This window comes from Perissodus microlepis, chromosome 5, assembly GCF_051167445.1.
Source record: "Perissodus microlepis isolate ML-2025 ecotype Zambia chromosome 5, ASM5116744v1, whole genome shotgun sequence".
NCBI lineage: Eukaryota > Metazoa > Chordata > Actinopteri > Cichliformes > Cichlidae > Perissodus > Perissodus microlepis.
In genome coordinates, this window is record NC_140465.1 from 37,225,299 (window position 1) to 37,245,759 (window position 20,461).

At 45.1% G+C, this 20,461-nt stretch overlaps 2 pseudogenes; both read right to left on the reverse strand.

Annotated features, from left to right (window-relative positions):
* Positions 1-838: 838 nt before the first annotated feature.
* LOC146387816 (uncharacterized) overlaps positions 839-20,461 on the reverse strand; it is a 60,746-nt pseudogene continuing 41,123 nt past the window's right edge.
* Positions 14,940-15,056, reverse strand: LOC146387817 (U6 spliceosomal RNA; annotated as a pseudogene).

The following is a 20,461-nucleotide window of genomic DNA, read 5'->3' on the forward strand; positions in this document are numbered from 1 at the left end:
CAGCTGGGAGAGGTTCCTGCCAACTCAAGCAGCTGAAGACTCTTCTGAGCAGTTACATCCAATTTGCAGGCGCTAATGTGTTTTGTAATGCAGCCCAGAGTTTGCTCTTTAAGCATATAAAGCACACATTATTGAATGTTCACGTTCTCTCCTGGCAGCGCCCGTAAAGCATGAATTAATGCTTTTATGGTCTCGGTCTGACGACTCAACTAACCGAGGTGAGTCACCTTTATTATCTTACCTTTATTACACCAAATTAAATAACACAACACGGAGTGTGGCTCTGCCTGCTGATAGTCATTCTTTGGACATTTAAGCAGCCTTTCTGCTCCTTTTTTCCTCCCGGTCTCTTGTGACGCTCAAATTTACATTTCAGACATTTAGCTGATGCTCTTCTGCTTTTTATCTTCCCTCGCAGACATTAAGCTCACGCTGTTGTGAAGCACGGCTGAAAATGAGCACAATGACATGAATGAAAAGCTCTCAGGTCTGAATCGCCACCACGCTGGAAAGGAAGAAAAGGAGGCCAGAGGCAGTCGCAGCGTTTCTGCAGCCGCATGTGAGGAGAGGGAGAGCTTAAGAGGAGATTGTGTTTTGCTGGTGAACAGTGATTACAGTGACGGGGGAGGAAGTGATGTGGATTCATGAGCTGTTCAGGAAAACTCACAGAGGAGGTTTGTGATGGCGACGCTTTGGAAGATGCTGCTGATCGAGCTCAGCTTCACCTCTGACTGCCTCAGCTCTGTGCATGGTCACACATCTACACACACACACACATGTACACATGTCTACTCACACATCTACACACACACATAGATACACACATGTTTGTGTCCAATCAGCCGCTGCTGTTGAAGGAGGCGTCAGTGGGGTTGCCATATTTGTCAGGGGGAGCTGGGTCATTGATGTCTATGGAGGTGCTTGGAGATGTTTCATATCTGAAGCAGGTCTAAAAACATCACGAAGTCCTGTGAAGCCTGACGTGGAGTCTGCAGACTGCATGATGCCGTCAAAGCAGCCTGCATCCTCACATCACCCTGACCCTGTCAGCAGGCTTCGAGCCTTCCTTTACTGCACGGCTCTGTTGAATCTGTTCATGTTTTGGTGCGTTGAGCTCAACAACCACACAAACTGCTGGTGTGAGTTTGTCTCACAGTGTGTCTGTGAGCTAAAGCTGCAGATAACTTCAATCAGAAATAGAGAAAGACAGAGAGCCTTTGTGTTCTTGTTGGTCAGCAGTGGTTTCTCCTTGGAACGCTCCCCTGTCTCTTTCTTAACGTTGATTCACGACCTCTGACCTCTGAACACTGCAGTTCTGTTAATGTTGTTCTGCTGTGACCTCCTGGCTGAGTCATCGATGCACTCTTAGAATAAAAAGAAGAATAAGGTTTCCTTGGCATCGTACCAATCGGTACCATCTGCAAAGCCAACAGCACTCCTCCATTGTCACCTGTAACATCTCCAGGAACACCTGTGGATCATCCTCGGACCCCATCCAACGCAACATCACTGTCGGGCCTCGGAAGAACGGTGGCGGCAGACAGGAGGATCCATGCCGAGCGACCAGCATCGCCAGAGCCTGCGTCTGCAGCTCCTCCAGCGGTCCACGATGCACCGCCACCCGCTATTGGTACGTTGCAGAGATCATCATCTGCAGCTGCACTCTGACCTGAACAGGTCTCAGAACCACTGTGACAACCCAGCTCGGTCAGCATGATGTGTCTGTAGGCCACGCACGAAGGGCCAGCTCTGTCTCTTTTGTTTCTGCAGAAAGAATCAGGTCTGTAAGGTTTGCTTAAATATGTTTTACATTGTGCTCAAGCCAATGTTTCAGTCAAGCTATTAAACAGGAGAGAAACAGTGTGGACCATTAGAGTTCTTTTTTCTTGTGTTTAAGCTTTATTTCTTTTTTATCTTGCGTGCACTTGTCACAGCTTTTTTATATCTGAATCTTATGTTTGAGTTCAGGAGTGTTTGTTTAAAACAAAATAAAACCAAAGATTCAGCTGATGTCTCACAGGATTCATTCTCAGAAACGTCTCAGGAACAGAGGAAAGCAGCAGAAAATAACAGCTACGAGGCTTCTTATTGGTTTTAGAAGAAAATGTCACACAATCCAGGGCTTGTGTTTGGAAAGGTTTCTGTTAAAGCAAGCTGAGATCTGAGAAAAGCAGTTTCTGTGTTATAAAGTTAACGTTGATTTCCCTCCAAACACCTCCAGCAAACAGATGGAGGGGGGATATTATCCGTTTGGACTGCTGGGCCTCGTTCTCTGTGAGTGTTTGTCTAAAGTCTGTTAGCGCCCACAGACTGCATGACACAGATAAGTGTGGTATGAAAAGTGAAGCCAGAAAAAATCCTGTGTTGTTTTTAAGGTCCTGCAGGGGGCGACTGCTCTGGTTGTCAGAAGAAGCCTATGAGAAATGCTCGTGAGTTTATGGTTTGAGTTTCAGGTCTTACTGCCGTTAGATTTATAAAGGACCAGGAAGGGTTTAGGGCGGGGTTACCTTAGGACTGGATAAGGCAGTGGTTCCCAAACTTTTTTGCTAGGCCCCCCTTTGTTTTACAAAGGAATCTTCAGCCCACTAACTCTTTTACGCTGCGTCCACACCTACACGGGTATTTTTGAAAACGCAGCTGTTTCTATGAGTTTGGACCTTTCGTCCACACGTAAACGGCGTTTCAAATCACTGAAAACTGAGATTTTTAAAACTCCTGTCAGGTTGGAGATTTTCGAAAACTCAGTTTTTGCGTTTACGTGTGGATGAAGAATACGGAGTTCGTCACGCAACGCCAAAGGTATGTGCCTTTTTTCACGTCACGCTGTGCGCCACGTTGTTGTTTACATGAGAGGAATTTCTACAATGAGACAAAATGGGTTCAAAAACATAAACGGCTGTGGGATACTGTTTGTCCGTGATTTGGAGAGCCCAGCGCTGCTCCCGACGCAGGGAAAAGCAATTCTGCAGGGGAGACCTACTTCGGCACTTGTGCAGGTGAAACCAAAGGAACGATTTGCTTCACCATATTTTCTTTGGCTTGGAAGGAAGTTGGTTTGGAAACATCTGGCGATGCTTCATCTCCTGCTTTGTGTTTGTGTGGGAGCCCTGTCAAAAAAACCTGTCCATGATGCTAGCAGTGTCCAAGCGTTCTTCTTTTTTTTTTTTTTTTTTAAATTCATACCGCGTCTCTGTGCCCCCCTTAGGGGATGCTCCCCCACTTTGGGAACCTCTGGAATAAGGTAAGGTGCAGGTGTGCAGTTTATCTCAGTTTGTTTGGTTCTGATGTCTGCTTTTGGTGCACGAACATTGACCTAACAGGGACACTGGATGGTGGTGCAGGCGGCTGTAGCTGCTAGCCGCCTGCTAGTGTGGTCGCAAATTTTGAAGCCATCCCGATAACCTTCTCCCACCAACGATGTGGAGATCCAACCTCTTTCGATCCAATTAAAATCAAGACACTCAAAAAGATGCTGTGGAAAAGAGTTTAATACACTGAATCATATGAACAGCAGGAAAAATACATACAGACATTTAGCAAGAGAATTACATAGCAGAAAGTAAGCAAAGCAAAACCCCGGGGTGTACAGCCTTAAGCACAGACAGCAGAGCAACACAGAGCAACAGCAGAGGAGGAAAAAAAAGCTGGGGGTGTCCTCTGGTCCCCTAATATATAAGTACCAGTATCCCCGCCCCCTGCTGCTGGGTAACTTTCCCACCCATCCAAACACAGCTGCAGGGGTCAGGTAGCGGCCAAGGTCTTGGCCAAAGGCCAGTCAGGACTCTGACCACCCCTTGCTCCGGCTTATCACAATAGGTCATGACACGGTCAAACATCACACATTAATCCTAATTATTAAATCTTATACAGCAAGTGGCACAATCTTATAACATATAATCTTATAACTACATAGGTTACATGCTTTCTCATATATAAAAACACTTCAGTGTGGGTTCAAACTGTGTGTGTGTGTGTGTGTGTGTGTGTGTGTGTGTGTGATTATATCGTATGTGTCAGGATCTCTGTGTGTGTGTGTGTGTGTGTGTGTGTGTGTGTGTGTGTGTGTGTGTGTGTGTGATTATATCGTATGTGTCAGGATCTCTGTTACAATGTTACTGTTTTGGTTGTGCTGCATGAAAGACGTTGAGTGTGTATTAGGGAAGCTTAGTTACCGCAGCTGGAGAGTGAGTTATTCAGGCGAACTCTCAACAGCATTAACTGCCCTGTTACTGTAAAACCTTAATAAACCTCGGTGAAGCAAAATGCGCTTAAGACTAGTGATGTGACGTTCTGTATCGAGGCTTCGAAGCTTGTGTCGAGTAATGGAGGGGGCGTTTCCGCGATGCGCGTATCGAGGCTTGCTTCATTTATGGGAGGAGCTGAAAATGATGACGTCCGAAGCCTCGCTGCCCGGCTGTACCACGTGACTGGTTCATGAAGCGGTTCGAACTTTGCCGCGAGCTATGACAGCGATATAAACCCCTCAGACTTCATTCAAAATGTGGGTGTTTGATGGAGAGTTGCGGTTAGTGAGAGTTTGGAGACAGTTTGGAGGTTTATGAGCGTGAGGAGAGAAAGTCAGGAGAGAATGGAGCCAGCTAAGAAGAGGAGGATGTCCTCCCCTGTGTGGGAACATTGTGATTTTATTCCTCCCAACAAGGTATGTAAATTTCTACAGAAGATGTATTTTCATAATACTGATGGTGCAATACAATTTATGTTAAGCAGCTTTACTTTTGTACAAGGTGAAGTGTTTGCGATGTGCCAGGGAGCTGGGATATAACAACAACACCTCATCCATGCTTAGGCACTACAGAGCTCTGCATGAGAATAAGGGGAACACCGATTGTGGAGCAAGACCAGGTGAGCCATCAAATGCCATGATAATATAGCATGCCGTAATGTTACTAGATGATATAACAATATTATACAACTGTAATAAGTTACATGTGTGATATTTATATTTGTGCTTTGTCTTTATTGTCTTTCCTCAGGAGAACAATCTCAAATAGATGAAGACCTGGTTAGCATGGTGACTGAGGACTCCCAGCCATTTAGCATTGTGGAGGACAAAGGATGTAAAAGATCTGTTAAATCATTAAATCCTAGCTATGTTCTCCCCACTAAAAGGTCATAAAAGCAGTGAAAATTTAGTTTTTACAGAATAAAATGTGAACAAGCAGGACTGAGGCCTCAGTGTGTAGCTGTCCATACCTCAACGTTACAAAAGCACAACTACTGTCCACACCCCAACCACACCTCACTTCACAGTAAATGATCATTTCCATTTTAAGCATTTCCAAATAATCATTTTCCATACTGCCAGTATAAATATACACAGTATACTGCATCACTACAATATACATGTTTTACACACTCCTTTTGTTGTTGACATTTACAGGCTGTGTGCAAAAGGCCACACTCTTCAAATTCATGCCAAATAATATTTTTACGTCCAGCAGGTGTCCTACTAGAGCAAATGAAGCTCCAAGAAGCTTTGTGCTGGGGGGAACCAATTGGATGAAAAGCTTCAGTGCTTCATGAAGCTTCATCTGCCCATCACTACTTAAGACTCTACATGAAAGTTAAAATATACATGTTCAGTGCACATAGATATATAGTGTATATAGTTACATAGTTATACATATCACACAAAAATCCACCACACTAGCTTCGCCTGTTTGTGCTGTTGGAGCCTTTTGGAGCATTTTTAATGACATCATGTGACAAATAATATGGCTGCTGTCAGGTTACTCTACTAACAGACCGTCCAAGAGGTGTGAGCTCAATGTTTTGCTGAGTGAAGGACTTTAACTGGATTAGCTGGTATCTGTTTCTGTGTGATGCTAGCTGGCTTTAAGCTGATACCTTAGTCACATTTGACCTCGGTCCCGCCTAGCTCGAAAAAACCAAACAAACAAAACCGATGGGTGACATCACTCCATCTTTTATATACAGGTTTTTTGTTTTCCAGTTATTTTTATGAAGAAAGAAAAAGAAAATACTAAAAACATAAGTGAAGTAGAGGGAACAGAGAAACAGCAGAGAGCTGTTTGTTTCTGCGAGCAGCTCCATCACTAGTGATTCATCATGCTGTAAGATTCCTGCTCACGCTCCACTGTAGACATCACCTTTGTATTTTGTCACTTTGCACTTGCACCCGTTCCTCTGTTTTCCTGTCCAGGTCAGCGGGCGTGCTGAAAAGGTCGCAGGAGAGTCATGAGAAACGGCCTCTCCTCCATACTAACGACAAGACGACATGAAGACGGTGAAAACAAAAAACCCCGTTTGTGTTTGTGAGGCCGAGCAGCAGCACTGCTCCCCTCTAAATGTAGCTCTGAAGATAATTTGCTGACTCCCTGTGCAAAGTCCTGCTGGCTGCATGTGGGTGGCCTTCGTGAGTAAATCCACCGACCTGAGGGCCAGATGCCTTTGCAGATTTGCTGTGGAAAGCTGTGTCCGTGAGCGATTCTGTTTCCTGAATCTTAATTAGTGCTGAGCAGCGCGGCCAACAAAGCAGATCTCCCGCTACACTTGAATCAAAGTTTCAGTCGATTTTTTTTCTGTCTACATAAAATCAAGAAGCTTAAAAACTGCACGCTTTCCCACTGCAACCAGAGCTGGATGTGCAAAGACTGCTAACAAGGCTGATGTCCTCTCACTGATGTGCGCATTGCAGTTCATCGCTGTGGATCATTAGTAGCACCAAAAAGAAGCGGCACTGCCAAGAAAAAGATATTCATGCAAGTATAAGCGTGGTTTCAGACGGGGGGGTCTGAACCATCAGAGACGTCATGAACTCTTCTGCTCAACGTTTAGTTTTTCTTGAGCTACATGCACACTCGGAGCTCAACATGCCACATTCACCGTTCATACAAACACGCTTTTCTGTGCTTTCCATCTGACAGTCACACATATCCACAACCTGCTGCTTGGATGACCTGCTCTAGCTGAGCTACAGCCACCTGTAGCTCTTCAAGGAGGAAAAAACTCCAAATTAGGACCATGTGCCAGCTGAACTTTGAGTATTTATAGATGAAGAACTCAGAACTCCAGCAGTCAGCCAACGATCTCCCTTTCAACAGGAAGAAACCTCCAACAGAGCTAGGATGAGAGAAGGGCAGCCTGTGACTAGCAGCCTGCTGGGACCGCACACTGTGGGGTTGGTCATGCATCTGTGTGACCTGCCTCTCTCCACTCAGAGACAACCTGGGTCTTCCCTGTGGGCTTCTCCTGGTTGGACATGAAACATGGCACCTAGGAAGCACCTAGCAGCTCAGAGCAGTAGCTGCAGGGTGAGGAGGTTTGTCATCTGTCACACCTGTCTGTCCCACAGGCTAACCGAGGTAAACGGGACTCCTCCTTCACTTTGATTGGTCCCTTCACTTCTGGTGTCCACTACTCAGGCTCAGAGTCTCCACCCAGCACGCCATCAGTGCATGTTTAGCTCCTCCCCTCACCCGAGTGTGTGAGACACATCTGACGACAGGATTAAAAGAACGATCATTGACCTGAAAGACAGCACGCCGCGCTGCATTCAAACGTTTCCATCAGCTGTAGGTTCTGAGTGGAGAGCGAACCACTGTGCACAGCTTATCTAACTCTGTCTGCGCCTCATTATAACATAACACACATTGTGTTTTCATGAATACGGGTTTGTGCTTTAATGCATATTCACTGTATGACATTATAACACAGTGTTGTTATTGTACACTGAGCTCCTGCAGGGGCTCTGCAGTATATTTGTGTGATTTTGTGTTTGATTGCATGTATTTTCTGTGTGTGAATACAGGTTGTGTCTTTACAGTACTGTAGGCCTCCTCCATCAGCAGGAGAAACATCTGGAGGAGGAATCGATGTGGAACGTTGGAAAATGAACAGGAACGTCGACAGTGACGGTTAACGTCTGCCGGAAGAAATCAGCAGGTTTCAGTCTTTGGCACGAGGAGGAGGCAGCGCACTTAGAAAAGACAGAAAGCTTTATGGTACTGGGAAACTGGGAGGAGAAGAAATAAATAAGTTTGGATTTTATGAGGGTTGAAATGACACCCCGGAGAGACGAAGAGAAAGAGGAACTGGATGCTGCGACAGCAGGTGACACGAAATGTGTTGATTTCCCAGAAACCACAAATCGCTCATTGTTGTGATTTTTTTATGCGCAGAGCGAGAAAATGAAGCTAATGTATAAACTCTAAATGGCAGCGAGCCCTGGGGAATCCACTTGTGTGCTGAAAGGCTAACGCTCATGCAGAGTGCTGATGAGGTGTACTCAGACGCAAAAGGTTAGTGTTCAGCTGAAGGATGAGTGAAGGCAGTAAGTGGATAAATATCACTCTGAGACTTCACACCGCAGAGAAAATATGCAGAAACCGCTCGGCGTGAGTGGCAGTTAACGGATCGTCTCCGACTTCAAACCGACTCAGTGTTTTTTAGCCCCGGCGCGGCCGGTTTAATGTTTCTGCAGCTCCGTTTATGAGCTGGAAGCGTGGACGACAGGAGAGACAAATCAGTGATTTTAAGGTTGTTTGCTGAGTTCTGCATAAACCCGTCTGACAATCCTACATTTCATCCCTGAATCTTACCCAACGTTATTTATGTGTGTTTGAATGTTTAAACAAAAAGCTGCTCTGGGAAGCATTTATCACACATTAATGCACCGATGCGTGATGAGAAACCAGGCCGATCACCTGCACGGTGAAGATTTCCATCATGTTTTCTGTGCTCGTTTTCACCCCTCCAGCTTCAGATTTTTGTGTTTCCTGTTGTAAAAGAAATATTAAAATGATTCGTGCACTCAGACGCCGGCCGTGTGGATTAGTCGTGCATCTTTACCTGGAAGTCCCACAGAGTAGATAACCCGGGTCATATCTGTGCAGGTATGCAGCGGGCACGTGGACACCTGAACAGGTGTAAGCTGAAAGGTAACAGCTGGAAAAGCCGAAGTCAATGAATAAATCATTTGATTGGATAATGAGAAAAAGTCACTCTAAAGAAATAAATAGCAATTTAATTTAATTTGTACAGCACCAACAGCAGTCGCTCAAGCTTTACGTTTACATCAAGTAGTCGGCGACAGTGGGAAGGAAAAACGTCCTGTGACTCAGTTTGTGTCTAAATAGTTTCATAAACCTGAGACTGATTTGAAATTGTTCCTTATAGCAGCTCAAAGTACACACAGGCAGAAACGGGCGGCCAACAGAAGGTAAACTGTTTAAAGTGTTAGCTAACATTGCTGAACCTGGGAGCAGTTAGCATTACCAGTATTTCACTCATTTTAGGTTTGACAGCGTTTTTTGGTAGTTAAAGGCGAATAACTTGAACATGACCTAAGCTGCGGTTTGGAGAAGGAACTGGCAGATCCCCATGTACCAATGAGAAGAGAGGAAGTGAAAGAATTCAATACAGGAGGGAGGGCGGGGCATGAAAACCAGAACAACGCTCCTGAAATTCAGATAATTTAGCTCCAAACAGAGTTAGTGAAACTGCTATGTGATTGTGTCAGATACGAGCAGAGCTTGAAGCTGTTAGTAATAACTTCAGGAGCTCTGTGACCTGGCATTTTGACTTTGTGGTATTGTTTCATGTTTTTCCCTCATGCTTCTGCTGTGAATTGTGTTCTTTTGTCATAGTGATCACAGTCTAGTTTTCACCCGTTGTAGTTTTTGCCCCTGTTCATTTTTTCCTTGATTTTGGATTAATAATAAACGACTTGTTTTTCTTACTCCTAAGTTTGGTCTCTTCTGAGTCTGCTCCAAAAAACCCACCGGCTACGCAGCCAGACGTATAATTTGGAAACCGCGAGCTGAAAGCACGGCTAACCGTGAAGGCCTAATATTTGTTTAAGAGAAAGGCTATTTTCTAAATGGCTGCTAGCAAACTGCCCAGAGGAGCAAAGTTAGTTTTTCAGATCTTTATAAGTTGTTGACTAAATGTACTGACTCAGTATTTGATGAGAGTCGAGGCTTTTGCGTTGGAGTCGGAAACCCTCGGTGGTATTATTGCTCTTTAAGGAACTTCAGCTCAGACTTTAATTTCCAGCTGATGTTGTTGCCGCTTGATGGAAGCCCAGTGGGTGTTTGACTCTGTTGAACATGAATGTTTAATTAAATCTAAATAAAAGAGTAAAGGAATGCAGGGTGATCCGTCTGAGTGACGAACTCAGCTCAAATATACAAAGGGCAGATACAGAGAAAACTGAATGAGATCAGCTGTAATCAGTGTGAACTCATCATCCAGGTCCCTCTCAGCTCCGAGCGGCACTGCCAGTAAATTCTCCACATCCCCTCGTTTGAGGAAAAACAACTCCAGCAGGCAATGAAGGCATAGCTCAAAAAGCCGGCGGGGAAGGAAAAAGCGAGGCAGCACTGCAGACATCTCATTTGGGTTAACAGAAACTGCCGTACGGTTCAGCAGCACCGCTAATGACTAGACTGATAGTGCTGAGTGTGATGGATGGGGCCGAACTCGTGCTGATTGGATTGGTATGCAACAATAGGCTGAATTCCACCGGCGGAGGCAGCGGGGCCTGTGTGCGCCGTTAACTCCTTTCTGTGAGTCAGTTTGTGTCGCTGTTCACCGTTGGATGCTTCGATGTATTAAAAAGCACAAACTGCAGCTGCCGTCTTTTTCGCCACGTCAGCAGACGAGGCCAACCTGCAGGAAGCTGCTAAACTTGACTCAAAGCCGGATTATCGGCCGTTCCCGTCAGCTTACATCGGATACCTCGCTGAGACAAATGCAGATCATTTACTCTGAATCAGCCTGATAACTGAGCTAATCTGCTGCTGGAAAGATTCAGACTCTCTCGTCCTGACATCGATGCGACTGCTTTCTCCAGCTCGTGTTTCTGCGCAGAGCACTCGGCGCTGTCGTTTCCTTTGTTCGCACCGTATGAATGCAGTGAAGGAGGATTCGGTTCCATCGGTGTAACCTGCGGTGTAATTTCTGCACTGACTTCAACCCACAGCACACCCTCGGCTGACTTGTGGTAGCATAGCAACAGATGCTGCTGGTGGTAGTGTGGAGGAGTGTGTTTGCCTGTCAGACACACAGATGCATGCACAGCTGGTTTTCACTACACTGGCTGAAACAAACAGCATCACGTGGGCTCAGGGCAGGATCATAATCCTCACTGAGTTTGCACACGTCTGTCATATTAAGCATCGTGTTTGAACTGGTCTATAATAGCAGAAGTCAAAGGTTACAGACACCGTGCGTGGATGTGTGAGGGGTCAGCACCTGACATTAGCTGGTGTGTTGCTGCAGGTCAAAGCTGCTGCTCGTTGTGTGAGCCTGCACACTGACCTCCACATCACTGATGTTTGAAAGAAGGAGAGTTTAACCAAACACCATCAGGCTCCACCTACCAGGTTTCTGCACAGCTGTAGGTGACTTCAGATGTATATTTATTACATTTACAGGGTGACTGTTTCGATTCAATAATACAGTAATAAAGTAGCATAAAAATATATATTATAATCAGAAAGGTTGCACAAATAAGTCATAAATCATTGTTCCCTGATATAACATATAGACATTACACACAGTGTATACACATACTGTATATATACACACTGTATACATTTACACTGCATGTACGTCATAGCTGCAAACCCATCAGAAACCCCACGCAGGTCTGTGCAGGCACTACGAGAGCTTTTCCATCCCCACACCTGTGCCTGGGTCCACCTGCGGTGCTAATTTTAGATTTTCGTGTTGAACCTGTGATCATGAGGGGGCGGGGCCTTTGAACATCGGCTCTTCCACAGCCTGTCTTTGTCCGGAGCTTCCTGTCTCTGTCTCACATTGGAGTCTTGTCTCTGTTACGTAGATGGTTTCTGTGGCGTCGTGTTCACGGATTTCCTGCACGTCCGTCCTAATTGTCTTGATTTCAGCTGTTTCTCGTTCTCAGCTGTTGGTGTATAAACAGCCCTGCCCTCCTGTCTGTGAATAGACCCGTTGGTTTTTGTGTCTGGCTGTGTGTGTGTCCTTTAACGACTTCTGATCTGATCTGAGTGTAATTAGCGGCCGAGGTCCACCTGGGCCTGATGTGCTATAAGACCTCTGATTGTTACAGCCTGTTCCTGCCCCCTGAGAGGAGGCTGGCAGATAAGTCTTGTGTTTGTCATGTTTCCACAAATAAAGCCCTGTTTCCTTAGTGAGACGTCAGTCTGTCTCCTATATCTTTATTTATTGCATGTTCAAGGATCCCTGCGACCATCACAGGAGCCAGTTTTTAATCTTGTTTTCTTAATAAAAACACATATTTATAAATGTTCTGTGCCTTCTTATGCTTATGTGTCTCTTCCTGGTTGTGCTTTTACTGAAAATGAATCTCATGCAGCTTTTGATGTAAGGCTTTCATGCCCACCTGCCCCCCTTCATACTGCGTGCCATATGTTCATGTCTTCCATCGCCTGAAATATCAGCTGACATTTAACCTCGTGTCATGTTTGCGGTCTGCTTCCCTTTTGGGGGCTTGTGTTTACGCTGAGGCACTGATTGTGTTTGCCTTCTCAGTCGTCCTCTCTGCTCTCTCTGCTTCAGCAGAGGCGTTGCTACAGTCTGGTTTCCACTTCACTCCCCTTGCAGTAAACAGTTTATGCAGATCCATAATACCAAGCAGAAGGTAAGAGAAGCTGCTTCAAAGCATTTACGCCTAACATAGAAGTGTGGGACCTCCTGTGTGAAACCTGTGCAGTGATGTGTAACACTGACAGTTTTGTGTTACCAGTAAGACATAAAATGAAGCAACTGCACGACTTCAATGCACTTTCACTTAATTTTGGAAGAACAAAAAGTGATCCAGCTGCAAACAGGAGCCCCGCCTTTTGGAAAGCGATGTCTAACCACGTTAAGATGTGGCAGGAGGCGGTGTTGGAGACAGGAAGTTTTAGGGTGGGGTGGCCAGGATGCATGCATGTCTCCCAAGTAAATACAGGGCTATTTATACACCTACGCCACACACCTCTGCAGTATTTGGAGCGCATGTAGAGGTGGAAAAGATCAAATAATGAGTGTTCCTTGCTTACACTATACAAATGTAGTACAGATACTGTGTATTACTGCTGTGCTGAGAGGACATGTTCAACTTATGGTGATCAAACACTGTGAGCTCATTCTCCGTATCATCAGGAACATGTGCAGGACCTGGCTCTTTGAGATATTTACAGCAAATTCCCAGCCAAGGATAAATAAAATATTAACACGTTTCTTCCTGTTAAAGGGGAGTTTTTCCTTCCCACTGTCACCAAAGTGCTTGTTCATAGGGGGTCACATGATTGCTGGGTGTTTCTCTGTATGTATTACTGTAGGGTCTACCTTACAATATAAAGCACCTTGTTGTTGTGATTTGCTGTGATTTCGCTGTATATATAAAATTGGATTGAATCCATTTGAACTGCTGCTACACCTTCAGCTGACAAAATGAAAAGACCTCCCAGGACACACACACTAGCTACGTGGGGCTAAGTGACACGTGCATGATGTGGTCGAAAACAGAGGCGTGTGCGACAGCCTGCTGAAACACTTGTTTCATATTGTTTCCTTACCACTCCCGAGTTAACAGTGTTGCGCGGGCTTAGAAAGAGATGCACAGCCTCTAGTGATGCAAACACCTTAGCTTTGTAGCATTAGCATTTTTCCCATATACATTAGCACCACTTATCTTAGTAGCTTGTGTGCCTTTGGTGCAATCTCCACCCAAGGCACATATGAAGGTCTTCATATTTTGTTGTTCAAACCTTCAGTGTCTGCAGTTTATTCAGCTGTATCCTGCGATCGTCGCGGTTTGCAGCGAGTCCAGGACTTTACCCGTCTGCAGACTTAAAACACCCCGACTGCTGAGTCTGTCCTCATCATGATCTCACGTGTGACTTTACCAGTTTCAGTGTGGAAGAGCTGCGTTCACAGGAAGCACTCACAGCTCGTGGAATATCGCTTTGGAAGATTCAATGATTTTAGTGAGCTTTTCCTTTCTAAGACTCTTTTCCTTTGGTGTACCTGATGTTTGTAGCACTTGAAGAGTTTAAGGCTTGGATTCCCATCATCGTATCACAGTTCGGTTTAGAGAGTCATCTCTTTAGCTCACTGAGCATGTTATCAAGCACGGGACAGAACATGCTGCTACCAACAGTGTCCCTGCTCAGAGGACATGACAGTGTGTCCATGTCTGCACTGCTTTGTATTAGAGCAGGGCGATATGACCAAAAATATTTATCACGATATACATTTGAAAATTTGCAATAACGATATAACTGACGATATAATTGACACGAGACAAATTACTTTACAACTCCTCAACTTTATTAGTGCAAAAAAACCCATCAATGTATTTTCACTTAAACAAGCAGCTGTTTTTTATGTGCATTAAAGTTATATAAAAATTTAACAGTGCAAATGCAAATTCCTGTCTGACAGTTTAACCAAAAGGCATTTCCAGTGGAAACTGGCCGACACATCCTCAGCATAACCATGTATAATATCCACAACACTTAAAAAGAGGTTAAACACACACAACACGGTAACATTATGTTGAAGCACAGTACGTATCACTCCGCGAGGCTCCGCCTACGATAGCCGTAATGCTCCCACAATCCATCAAGCGGTGCGGCTTCGTAGCTCAGCAAAGTCGTACTGAAACATTTGACAGATTTTCGAGCGCCGTGCACATAAAATCGTTTCGAGGTCAGTAAACACAACCAGAGTTCATACAGAAGGCTCACGGGATTATAAGGGGCTCTGTCGACTTTCAGAAAAATCAAAGGATTGATTTTAAGTGTGCCGTATTTTCCAAACAACACGGTAATAACGACGCCTGCTAGCATGCGCTACCAAAAATAGTGCTTTGTTGTGTATCTGACGGACGAAAGCTAAACCAGTTCCACACCAGTGAAGCTGCAGCATTTTTACAAACCAGTTCAGGTTCATCTGTTTCATTCAACAATCCGCTTTCGCTCTTGTCATTCTCAAATTTGCGTGTCATCCTTGCGCAGGGGCCATGCTAATCTTCTCTGTATCGTATCCAATTTAGCGTATGCGCTTGCTGAAGCAAGCACCTTGTCGACCTTCTCGTTCTCCGTCGCCGCTGTGCCTTTTTTGCCATGTGCGTATGAAAACAAAGGCACTGCGCATGCGCGTTTTACCCATATTCTGTCGCCATATTTCATTTTCTTGTCGTTGCCCAACATTATACCGGTATTACCGTGAACGGTATGATATGGCCCAGCCCTACTTTGTATTTCTGAATGGGATCTGTCTCCACATTTCAGCAGTATTTAAGACTTCAAAGTAAGATTCATTTCTCTAGTTTTGACAACTGTCTCCGCTGTTTTCTCCTGCAGCTTCCTCAAGGACACGTCCATCAAGTATAGGACGGCAGGCTACCTTATCTCTCTCAGTTGTTGAAGCTCTGTGTGCTCGTGTCAAGCCACGTGGTGTGAACATGAGAGCCACACATTAATGCATCTAATCTCTGCAACAACATAAAAAGCATTCAGCTTGTGCGACTGCTTTAACTGCTTTAAATCGCGTCTTAAAACTCACTTTTTACTTTGGCTTTTAATTCGAGGTCAGTTTGAGTACCATCAGGCCTGTTTTATGTTTTTATTGTTAATTCATTGTCTTCTCATTTATCTATATTTGTTTCTCTACTGTTTTCTCGTGTTTTTAACCGATTGTGAAGCACTTTGGTCAACTCAATTGTGTCCTCAAGAACCAGATCAAGACTCTGAGCACTGCAATGGACATTAAATGCAGGAATGGAGGAGTGCTCTCCACTCCAGATGACTTTTGCAGTCCTGGTCACATCGCTCAGATAGTTTTTTCTGTCAGTCCTGCAGCATCGAGGCGGCCTGCAGGTTCTCTTGTATAATAGAAGCTCAGCACGAAGCAGATCTGTTCTGCCATCGGGGAAAACGTCTCGCTTTCCTTGACCTCATTTATAATGAAGGAGCGTGCCATCTGAGCTAGTGCATCTAGAACTTCATTGTGAATTTGGTGGCTTGAGTATTTTGTGTAGCAAGGCCCCTCACTGGGTCATGGTTACCATCCAACATAGCCAGGAAGTTTCCCCTGATGTCGGCGTCTCTTGTCCCCCGGGACCCCGCTGTGAAACATTTTGGCTCGCAGTTAACTGCAAGGATTTTTATGCAGGTATGTTTTTCCTGCTCACTGTGTTCTTCAGTTCTCATGCATTAGCTTTTTCTCCTCATATTCTTTCTACGCCATCACTGCATTTATGTCAGCCTCTCCTGTTGCACGTGCAGTCACTCGCCTTCTCTGCATGTTGCTTTTTTCCACTTCTGGTATCTCAAGACTGAAGTAAGCAGTGTTTGGGATGCATGCAGGGTCGTGGCTCTGCGAGTATTCTAGCCATGGGTGTGTTAAACCACGAGACACGAAGTGTCGTCTCCTGTCGCGCTGGGAAAGAGCTGCAGGCTCGACTAGTCCATCAGCTCCTGATGTGGAGATCTCTATTTAATTCTGTTGTTCAGTGAGAATCTATTTCATAGCGCCCCCTGTGGGTTCAACAGTGTCCCACAGGTGTTATTTTGGTATTTTATTTATTTATTTGTTTTCGGACCCAGAAGAATCCGACTCCATATGCATATGTTTTCTTTCCTGCGCCAATTTGCTCACAGAATAACCTCGACAATATTTCACTGTATTTCATTGTGATTGCTATTTGAGCTTCTCTTGCTGGACATTTTTGCTGTATTATCGCAGCGTCTGTGCAGTGAATCCATCTGTGAAGGGAAACGTACTCACTGTGGAACCACTTCTGCACAGTCAGCGTGTAGAGGGGGACACAGACAGGGTTGGTGTCACACACTCAGGTTGTCCAGTGAAGAAGCTACATCATCATCACATATTTAGATGTGCAGTCTCAGCTGCAGCTCTTTAGATCTTCTGATGTCCAAGTCCCCTCGGGGGCTCCAGGGATCACCTGGTGATGATGAACCCATTCAAGGTGCTTCAGTCTCCAGAGATCTCCATTTGGCCATCTTACATCCGGAGTTTTCCTGACACAGCTGGAGGAAAATCAGCGAGGGCCAAATAAATTATTCAGGTACAATTCAAAGTTTCTCAAGTGTACCTGAGTCTTTGAGCAAAGACGGCGTTGTCCAGATGTAACAGGAGCAGTGTTTCTGTTTCCCGGAGGACTCGATCAAGACTAATCAACACTAACAAGTTTGTGTTAATCATAATAATCTGTGTGAACTTCTGCACAGTGAGGAGGATGCTGGGACAGGAGAGATGGAGCCAAGCAAAGCTGGCAGTAATTAAAGCCTCCTCCTCCTCAGGCACGATGTTGCAGCCGCTGCTTCAGACGAGGGATTGTTCAGCTAACCTGCATACGTGCACATACGTGCACATACGTGCACCCAGGAAAGAGCCCACGTTTGAGGCTTTTGAAACATAACACCCACTTTTAGATGTGGATCATCACATCCACAGTGTCCATCAAAGTAGCAAGAGAGTCCTTAGATTTCATTCCTGACTGTTGTCATAGTCAAGAGAGCGTTTTAGTGTGTGGCTTTATGTTTTTTAAATGACGTGGAAAATTACACTGAAACTTATTTTACCCTGAACGTCTCGGCTCGTCCTCTGATGCTCTCCTTTCTTTAACTGTAACATCTGCAGAAGCTCACACCTGTCCACCTGTCCACGCTCTACTCGATGCCCATCCGCGTGTCTGCACTGCGTAACCGACAAACCGCTCAAACCTTTGATAAATGGGCTGAACTTCGAGATCATATAACAACCAGTTCAGTCTGTCTTTACTTCTGAAGCATCCATATTTGACCCAAGTGTTCCTAACATGTAGGAAACCACAGGACGGACCGAGCTGCAGTTATATGATTTAGGAGGTTTTTTTTGCACATTCTGACTCTGAATAAACCTCTTGGACCTATTTTGTCACAGTCTGCCATGCGTGGTTAAAACCTGCAACAGTCTGCTTTCACTCGGCCCGTTTCTCCCCACCTCACACGTTTGGGTTTCTCTGAATAGACGGGACTTTCACCACAGAGGGCAGAGCTGTTCAAACTTGTTTCATCTCTTCATACTGTTCCAGTAAAAGCTTTTTGTTGTTGTTTCTTGATGAGATGCTCTTGTTTAGTCTGCTTATTTCTCCAGTTCAGTCTCTGCACCGTCTCCTCTTTACAGAGAAGCTGTTTCATATATCGGAGTTTCCTCCCCAGCTTTACATTCCAGTCACAGAGCCAAGCTCCCTCTTTGCTAAAATGATAAATAGCCGTCAGTCTCTGCAAAAAGCCCCAAAAAACCCAGAAGGTGTTTGAGACCTTTTTAACAGATGTGAAGGTAAAAACTATTCTGTCTGCTGTAAAAGACTTTGAATGCTTGACTGCATAACACAGTACAGCTTGTTGGCGTTATTATGCGTCGTGCAGAAAAATGTTTAAATGTTCATTAAATGCGAAGAAGAAGACAACGTGGCCATCTTTGTTTTGGGGCAGCGAACAACGAACGCTGTCATCAGGAGTAAAAATGAGAGCAGCAGATCCAGGATCAGCTGTAGCTGTTACTGATGATGCTGAATCAATGCTGTGACTGCGCCTAAAGAATTACATGATCGTTTTAATTAGCACATCATGTAAAAGACTAAATTACTCAAACATCTGCACCGAGTTCTACGGTGGAAAATACTGCAGATGTCTGCAGACGTCTAATTGACTCGAATTTTAATGAAACTATGCATCTGAAAGTAAGAAGACACTGAGCACAATCGAGCACACGAGGTGTTTGTGTGCATTCAGGAGCCATTTGAAACTGATCACAGCAGCAGCGTCCACCCCCCTGTGCCTGGGGGGGGTTCACCTTGGTTGAGTGGTTGTCAGTCTGGCACAGCGACGCACAACTGCTCCATGCAAACACTGCAGAAGCGTGCTCACTCGTATTACTTTCAGCGCTCGTCTGAACCTGCTGGCACGCAGACAGAGGGCGTTTGCTGCAGGGTTGAAATGTCGTGTCGTGCACGTCCTCCCTGTTTGAACCTGCTCCACAAAATGTGCCCTCAGAAAAAAAAGAGCTGAATAAATGTAATTAATACAAAATGATGTGTCCAGATGGACAAACTGGAAATGAGTGTCGACCCTCATAAAACCTGTTTGGTGTTTTGTTTTTTGATGCCAGGTTAAAGTCTTCTGTTATTAACAACAAGAACAAACACTATGCTGATTAAACCAGCCTTAATTATTCCACACAGACATGTCTATTAAACTAGAAGGAGAGTAGGCGGTGGGCGCGATGGGAGTGGTCTCAGAGCACCAGCTTCCAGCTCCGATGGTAAAACTCCTTAAAACGCTGATTAATGTGTTTGAGAAGCATCAGAAGTTTGGCCTTAAATAACCTGCTGAACCATCTGAGGAAAGGAGCAACACCTAATGTTCGTTTGTAGTCAGTAGTATTGATCAAGACATCCGATCACTGTTGCATGTAACCGTGTGTGTGGAGAGCTGCAAATGCTATATTGAGATTACAGCGTATATGTTATGATGGTGCCTTGGCTTCGATAAACAAACATGAAAAGAACAGCTGACGTCCTGGTGCATCGGTTTGCTCCAGCTTCCAGACTGAACGATGATCAACCGTCACGCGTGGCTTGGCCATCAGCCCATCTGCAGCAACGCTTGCATGTATATGAGAACATGTGTTTGGTGTGTTGTATCAGGGCTAAATAATCCAGTTCAACGCTGAACTGCAGAGGAGGAGAAAGATTTGGCAACCTTATGCTAGGAGGAGGAGCAGGCAGATATAACAAGTCAGATGGAGTGAGTGCTTCTGGCAACCTGCTGCTTGATGGGAACTGAAGGATGTTTAAAAGCAGGGTGGAGAAAATGAAACTGGCATCCTGCTGCCAGAATCTGGAGTAGCTGCTGTTGCTAATGTAACTGTGAAAAGCTGAGGTAAATGAGTAAGCGTGGACAAGATGGTTGCTGCCAACACAAGAGCCAGCTGGACTTCTGGAAGGTGGAAGCTCTTTGCTGCTCGCTAAACCAGCTGGGCCTTGCTGGGTTGACCGGCTGCTCGGAAAGTGGAGATGCAGCGTTGTTAGCCTCGTTTTCCTGGTTTCACCTTGTGAATTCTGAAAGAGCGAAGCTCATCAAAGGAGTTAGCCGTTCTGTCTGAGCAGTGACGGCTCATGTCACACTCTGCACGTGATCTCTGTAGATTAATTACAATCAGTTTGGAGATTTTCTGACGTTAGGTGAACGCGAGGAAACCAGAGTGTGGGAGCAACATCGTGAGGTGAACCGATGTTCCCGGGAAGTCTCTTCTGAATGAGTCGTGAAGAAGCAGGAGCTCTTGACTAAAGCAGAGAGTTTGGCTAGCAGACTGACGGGACGTTGGTCTGCTGATCTTTGTGTATCGACCTGAGCGTTGATGATGATGTGGAGGAATGTGCACATAAGTGCAGATGACAAACTGGTGGTTAAAG